This window comes from Dromaius novaehollandiae, chromosome 4, assembly GCF_036370855.1.
Source record: "Dromaius novaehollandiae isolate bDroNov1 chromosome 4, bDroNov1.hap1, whole genome shotgun sequence".
NCBI lineage: Eukaryota > Metazoa > Chordata > Aves > Casuariiformes > Dromaiidae > Dromaius > Dromaius novaehollandiae.
In genome coordinates, this window is record NC_088101.1 from 9,464,207 (window position 1) to 9,471,741 (window position 7,535).

Sequence of the window (7,535 nt, forward strand, 5' to 3'; positions counted from 1 at the left end):
TCAGCAGGCAGCAGTCCCCTGTCTTCCTGCCAGACATGCTGTCATGGCACAGGCATCGCTTGTTGGGGGCTTTTTTTCCTGGGCCCCGTGCTCTTTGGAGAGCCCTTTTTAGTCTTTCTCATGAGAGGTTGTGAAGCTTGATGGGCCTGAGATGTTAGTGGCTTGTCAGAGGAGCCATCCAGTGAGGTGAGTTGCTGCATGCTTTGAGTTTCCAGTCTCTGCCTAGTCCATTGACATGGGTGTTGATCACCCCAATGGGCTTGAATAAGCTTTGCTTGGAGGTACAACAGTGTAGTGATTGCCCCTGTGTTTCAGTATGTGGCATGCCAAGTCCTGTAGCTAATCACGGGGTACAATTGGATTGACTCTGCTTTTCCCCTGCAGGTCTTAGAAGAGTGCTGTGTCTCATGAACATCAGAAGGTGAGGTCTGCTCCCAAGGCAGACATAACTGGCATCCGAAGGCTGCCGTCAAAAGCTGAAAAATGTACCTGGTACGTTGTCTGCCTCGTGTTGCTTTGACTTTTTGGACATGACAGAAGTCAAATAGGACTGCTTCAGAGACTGCCTAAAACTATTTTATCTGTCAAGGAGATGCCCCAGCTGCCTGTCTACTACAGGGTGTGTGCAGAAACTGAGTGGTGTGTAAAACTAGCCCTTACCAGCCCCCCAGGAGACTCCTGAGCTTAGGACAGTGTGTTTCAACATGACTGCTTTGTGAGCTCTTGTGAGCACAGTCCAAATCTCTCCTGAATGTAGTGGGGCCAGGAGGGACTTGTGGGAGGAGCAGGGGGTTCAGAGTGTTGCCCTTCTGGTGACAGCTGGAACCCAGGCTCAAAAGGAGAGCAAGGGCAGTTTGGGTGGTTTGAGAAGGCATGAATTATTTCCAGAGCTGCTGAGAATGAGTAGCCCTCTTGGGGGGGGGGGGGGGGGAAGAGAACTACTGGGAGACAAGGCCCTATTTACATAATTTAGTACTACTGAACTGTGTCTTAAAATCATGTACAAGGTAATGCCCTTGGGTAATAGCCAGAAAAATTGTCAGGCATGACATTAACCCTTGAGCATGGGGCTTCCCAAACAGGCTCATACCAGCAGTTGGTGTTGCTCCAATAGCAGCTTTGGAGGAAGGTATGAAATCTCCAGGGTATGTTTTCTTTTAACCCTGCTTGGGGACTAGCCAGTGTAAAAACAGCTTAGAAATACTCAATTTTTTCCTTTTTCTGATAGTGAAGGAGAAGAAACCTCAAACCTCTAAGCTTTCAGGCAGTAATTGATGAAAATAGGTACATGAAAGGGAATGTCAAGGCAATGATATACATGAGGTTGTGCTGGAGGGAAGAACAAGCTTGTTGCTACCTTGGCAAAACATGTGCAAGTGGAATGATACTGTGGACCTGATCATGTAAGGAATAGTGTATTCGCATCAGGTGAGTTTTCTGTGGTGCTCTGTGGGGAATGCACTGGTCGAGATACAGGATCTATACCTCATGATTAGTAACACTTTATTTCTCCCTGCAAGTCATTTCTCCACATGCTAAAATGTTTTGTCCTGGATTAATATGGATGTCCTTTGCAGGCCCATCCTGCCTTTGTGCTATGTGTGTTTCCAAACAGATCAAATGCAGCTCAGAAGAGTGTTGCGTTAAGGGTGCCTTGGACTGAGATGCCTTCCCTTCCATTGTGCTGTTCTTCAAGTATTTTTACCTTGTGTGATTTGATTTCAGATCAGGGTGTCCAAACTAATTTGATATTTACTGATGCAGGTAACATTCAAGTTGGTGGGGAGTCCTAATTTTATCCTTTACTTCAGTATCAGCATTGTGGTGTTTTTGAAAAACTCCACTTTTTCAGTTTTAATGCAACACCAAACTGGCCATTTTTGGTTTTTATCCAACAGGTTTTTCCAGTGTGTATAATTTGGCCTTTGATGTTCTGCAGAGTGCTGTGCTGGCAACAAGAATTTTGTGGGCTTATTGGCCTGGGAGTTGGCTGAAGAGGGCCAGTTGCTCTTTCTAACTGCAGCTTTGGGATGACTGCCTTGCCTTGGCATGACAGCTTCTCTCTGGGTCTCTTCCCCAGCCAGCCAGCCAGATCCTTGGTGTCAGCTTCAGGCACGGGGAGGAGCTCAAAGGGCTTTAGTGGAGCTTACTGCACTGGACTCCTATGTCCAGTTTCTTTTCTACAGCTGATGGTGCTTCAGACATGTGAGGACTGCTGCCTGACAGGCTCCTCTGGACTCCTTGAGATGGAAAAGTCAGTCCAGGTGTGTCTGGCCTTGTCCTTAAGCTTAAAGGTGCTTTCCTGCAGTGATGCTGTGGTTTGGGGTCCCTGTCAGGTACCTTAAGATGCAGGAATGGAAGTGCTGTAAATCATTGATTTGACTGTCACCTTACTGGTTAAATGGCCCATCATGAGTGGATTGATCTTTATCCCACATAAAGGCTCTGCCTTACTCAGGTCAATACTATCAGGAAGCACTGAGACACCTGTAATTCAAGGGCAGAGCTGAAAGCATTGCAGTCCCTGAAATATCTGTTTAAAGGGGAGCAAGCAACAGTAGGTGTTGCAATGTAACTGACAGCAGAAGCCAAACAGCAATGTGCCTCTGCAGAGTGCAAAGCTGAGTACAGGAATATATTGATGCTCTTGTCACTTGCCAAGAGTTAAGACAGAATGCTTTAAACAACTTAGTTGGAGTTATGTTTTTGACAGGCTTGTGGAACTGGCGCAGAATGTTTTTGCAGTCTTTTTCCTTGCTGGCATTTTCTTCATTTGTTTATATGTGGTCCAAGTATAAGTATTTCAGTGAAGTTTTTTGTTAGTTTTAGAGTGCAGCAGACTTGAAGTCTAAGTTCTATCTGAAATCAGTGTGACAAATGATACAAAAGCATACAAAAGGTGGCTGAAGATGCTGGGCTTCTAGCTTTCCCTTAGCAGGCTAAGGAAGGCTTAGTTGTGACCTGTGTTAACAAAAGAAGGTTCACTGCAAAAGGAGGAGAGAAACATGGATGCTTAATTTGCTCACTGCTGAGAAGGACTCTTCTATGGGCTTGGCTGAGTGCCTGTTGAGGGCACTGAGGACTCCTGCTGACTTGAATAGGTGTTGGATTACATTGCTGCAAGTTTTCCCATGTAACATTCAGTGTGTACCCAAGATGTCTGTCCTGTACTGTGCTGTTTCCTTTCTGTCTGGATGTAGGCCTGTTTCCATGCTCAACACAGGAGGCTAAGCATAGCCAGACTTGTGCCTCTGGCTCAGTCTAAAAATATTGCTTATGGCAGCCAGTGATGGATGTGCCATTGGAGGGAAGGCAGGCAGTTAGGAAGGGAATGAACTCTACTGCTATGGTCTTGTTTTTCAAATGTAGGCTTTCTGCCACAAACCTTTCTGACCAGGAAAGCTTTGATAGCTGTTGGTAAGTGTTCTGCTCCCCATGTGTCCAATTAAGTACTATGGGTCACTTCTGCCACCTCCTTGTGATGGAGTTGTAGATTTTTAAGTGTACTCAAGTCTTATATCTGAAATAGTCTTCCTGAAGAAGTAATTTGGGTCTGGGGTCTGCTTGTAAGTTGATCTGCCTTGGAGCCAGCTTCTGCTGTCTCTGTCACACTGCTACCTGTGCATCTTGCTAGTAGTGCAATTGCTGCACTGGCTTTTAAGCAGCCTGTTGGGAGGATTAAGTAGCTGATATTGGTAGTTTGTGGAAGCTGCAAGTGTTGTATTATTATAATCAACTTGAAAAGGGCTTTTATTTACCTGTTATGTACCTGTTACCAGTTTTATTGGTGCTGCAGTTTAGTGTGGGAGCTGATAGGAGCAGGTCAAAATACTACCAGTGCATGCTATTTGCTTAGTTATATTTACTGCTCTCTAGGCTTGTATGTACAAGGCAAGGTCTGATTCTTGTACTTAACTGTGAAGCAGACTTGGCAACTGGCCAGGTCTGTTTTTCTCTGTATACAAGATACTGCTTTAATAAAATCTTCTATTCTTTCCCTGCTGCTGTCCTTTAATACACGTGCTGTCTATAATTGCACAATGTTTTTTGTATGGTGAGCAAATAAAAGCCTTATCCTTGCTAGTGAGAGCAGATTAGATGCTGTAACTAAGCTAGAGTTCCTTAGGAGTACTGGATTATATCACAAGATTGCTAGTGGAGTAGGGAACAATGGCCATGATTTTTTTTTAAGTCTGAATCTTAGGGCTATTAAGGACCTTGAAACTGCCATGTGCTGTTTTGGCTGCTGCCTAGCAGTCAAACCTGGCTTTCTGCATCAGTAGAAGTGCTCTCTTGGGCACAATACTTAATTTTTCAGACAATTTTGAGGGTTAAAAAAATGAATACTTAGTTTTAAAGTGAAGGTGATGGTTTTAGGAATTTGATATGCCTGCATTTCTGAAAAGCTGAGGCAGTTTGGGGAAAGCAGGTGGGGAGCAGGGACTTCTTTTGCACTGGCCATGTGTCCTGCCTTGCTCTGTGGGTGTCTCAACCGATCTGTTCTAGGTGGTGCCTACTTTTTGGCTTTGGTGCCTTATCTCCTTTAAAGATAAGGAGTATTGACTGTAGGTCATGGGCATGTGCAGATACTGGTTCAGGGCTGTTCTTTATCTCTAGGGCTTTTATTATCTGGATGTTTTTAGCCTTAGGATGAAGAGGGGGAAGGAGACTGAAAGAGCTGTTAAATTTTCTTTGCATATAACTGGAATCATCTTTCCTTTAGTAAGGGAGATACAGAATGTCTTCTGGTGTCCCTGTTTTTTGTTTTATACCTCATTAAAACTATTTTGGACTATAGTCACAGCTGTACTGGAGCAGAATAAAGATCTGTCTAGCACAACCCTTGTGAAGGATGAAGTTAGGATACTTGATGCTGCTGTTGACTTTCATGCTTTTCTGTATTTCAGTGGGGTAAATTAGTTTATGTAAATGAAAAATACTAATGCTCTGTTCATGTAATTCCCTAGATTGTCCAATTTGACATGGATTTTAGAAGTCCATGTTATGCTTTAATTCTGACTAGTCTTTGATGCTGGTCTCTACCAGGTTTTAATCCCCAGATGTTAGTGTCTTGTAAATTACTGGCATGTGCCAGGATTTGTCCTTTCAGACAAAGCTTTAAATGCCAGTTTCAGTGGAATAGCAAATGGAACAAGTAAGCCAAATTCTTTGGTGTGGGATGTTTGCAGATTATCTGCAAGGATGCAGGTATCTGCCTAAATCTAATTGTGGGTCTCTTGGCAATGGAATTAGCCAAGAGGCCTGAGGGACTGAGCTGTACCTGTTCAGACTGACCAGGACAGGCAGATATTTTTTGAGCTGTAGAAGGCAAGTCTGGTTTTTAGGAGGCGGATGTCTGAAGCTTCATGAAGGAAGCATTCAGCATGCCTGAATATGGTGCTGTGTGTTATGTAGTAAAAAGGAGCTGCATTACCCAGATAATGGTATTTTTTTCTAGTAATTTGAGTAATCAATTTGGGTTGCTTTTAAAAGCCATGTTTCTTATTGGAGACACTTGTGGGGTTTGAGGTTACTGTTGCCTTGTCTTCCTGCTTAAATGAAACAATTATTTCTTATGCTGGTACTGAAGGTTCTCCAGACCTAAAATGATCATCAATTTATGCTTGATGCTGCATGAATGGACCCTCGAAAGGTAAGTGCTGTTGAAACAAGCAAGTGAAATCTGTGACTGTCTTGAAATAGTCACTTTAACTGCAGACATCAGGCCTTATGTTTGACACTGTTGCTGCCTTTATTGCCAGTTGTAGCCTCATTCATTTCCTATGGAAGTTGATGGGATGCTGTTAGGTCAGATGGGACCCTTTTTGTACAACTACCTAGTACATAAATGCTGCATGTATCGTGCGTTCAAAGCTGACACAACTATGCTGTTAATTATAACTTTGTGTAGTTTCCTTGTCTGTGAAGTGGGGAAATGGGTAGGCTTGTGAGTAGTCAAATGTGCCACAAAAATCATTTGTTACTGCTCTTTTCTGTTGATGAGGTCAAGTGGCTGGGCAGCTTTGTCCCAGTGGAAAGGTGCTTGCTTAGTGTAACTTAAATTTCCATATGCTTTCCATGGTGAGACCTGGATTGTGCGAGGTTGAACTGCAGTTTCCCAAGCCTATTGCAACACCCCTGCTAGGTTCTGGAGGAAAGCAGTGAACTTCCTCAAGCCCTAATCCTCTCCTTGACTGTGGCACCAACTTGGGTAGGTTGCTTTCTTGTTGTTTGCTCAAACCCCTTGAGCTCAGCTGGCAAAAGGGTACTTTACAGGGATACTACTCACTTGTCAGGGCTGGGGGGGGAAGGGCTGGAGATTTCACTTTTTTCCTTTGCTATGAGGCTTTGAAGTGCACAGTTGTTTTTGAGTGTAAGGAGAAAAGGATTTTGTATTAGATGGTATGTTTCATGTGTGTATATGAAGGAGATGGATATATAATGCACAGGATAGATCCTGTACCACAGGAAAAGATTTGTCAGTTGTCTGGTCAATTTGCCTGTGGCTCTGTAGTGTTGTCCCTCTCACCACCCCCTCTGTGGGGCCCCTTGCCTTCACTGTAGTAATAGTGACATTCAGTGGGAAAAGGTGGAAGCAGACATCGAAAAGCTTAGGCAGGGTGCTGGTTACTCATGGCTTTTGTTTTGTAAGCCACCTAGGCTATTTTCTGACGGATCTGTGCAGCCTTGTCAAAATGCTGGACCAGGAAGATGCTGGTAGACAGCCTGGATAACACCCTGGAGAGAACAGCACTCTCTTAGCTGCAAGAAAGAATTTTTCTGCTGAGCTCCTCTATTGCCAGAGGACGTTTAGTTGGCGCAGTGACGAAGACCCCTTCCTTCCTGCTTGTATATGGCAAAGTTACTTGCAGAGCTCTTGGGCTGCACATTGCCAGACAAGGGCACCTCTCCTGTGTTTGAGGTAGGTGATTATATAGGTGTGCGCAGTGATGCTATTTGACCTCTTGTTCCAATAATTTGGTAGCCTTGCAGCTTTTTGGAGATGTGACTCAGCTTGTGTGCCTCTTCTCTGAGGCAATAGCTGGGACTGGGAAAATTTCAAGGAGCTGAGGCTGCTTTTCTGTCTGGTAGAGACACTTGGTGAGCTTGCCTTCCTTTTAGCATGTTTGTGGATGAAGAGCTGGAGCTTAATTGCCTGCTGCTGCTTACTGCTCACCTAAGTGCTTTGAAAAAATAAATGCTGCTCAATACCTTCTTTCCTTCCCCTCAAATATGCATGTAAACTGCCAGTTATATGACAGGTATCTACCAGCAGCAGGCAAAAGCTCTGCTGAGACAAGACAGGTGCCTTAAGCTCCCTTTCTACCTTTCTGGGTAAGAAGGAACAGCCAGTGTGCCAAGGTTTAAGTTCACTTCCAGTGTTCTGGTTGCAAAAGATGAAGCTTTTTAACTGAAGGATGAGGTTAATGCTGCTTGAACACTCTCTGTATAAGTGAACTCAGTGTTTTCAAGAAGTCTTGTCTGAAGGCTGGGGGGGGGGGGGGGTGGATTTACCCAGATTTCAGTAGAGTCAG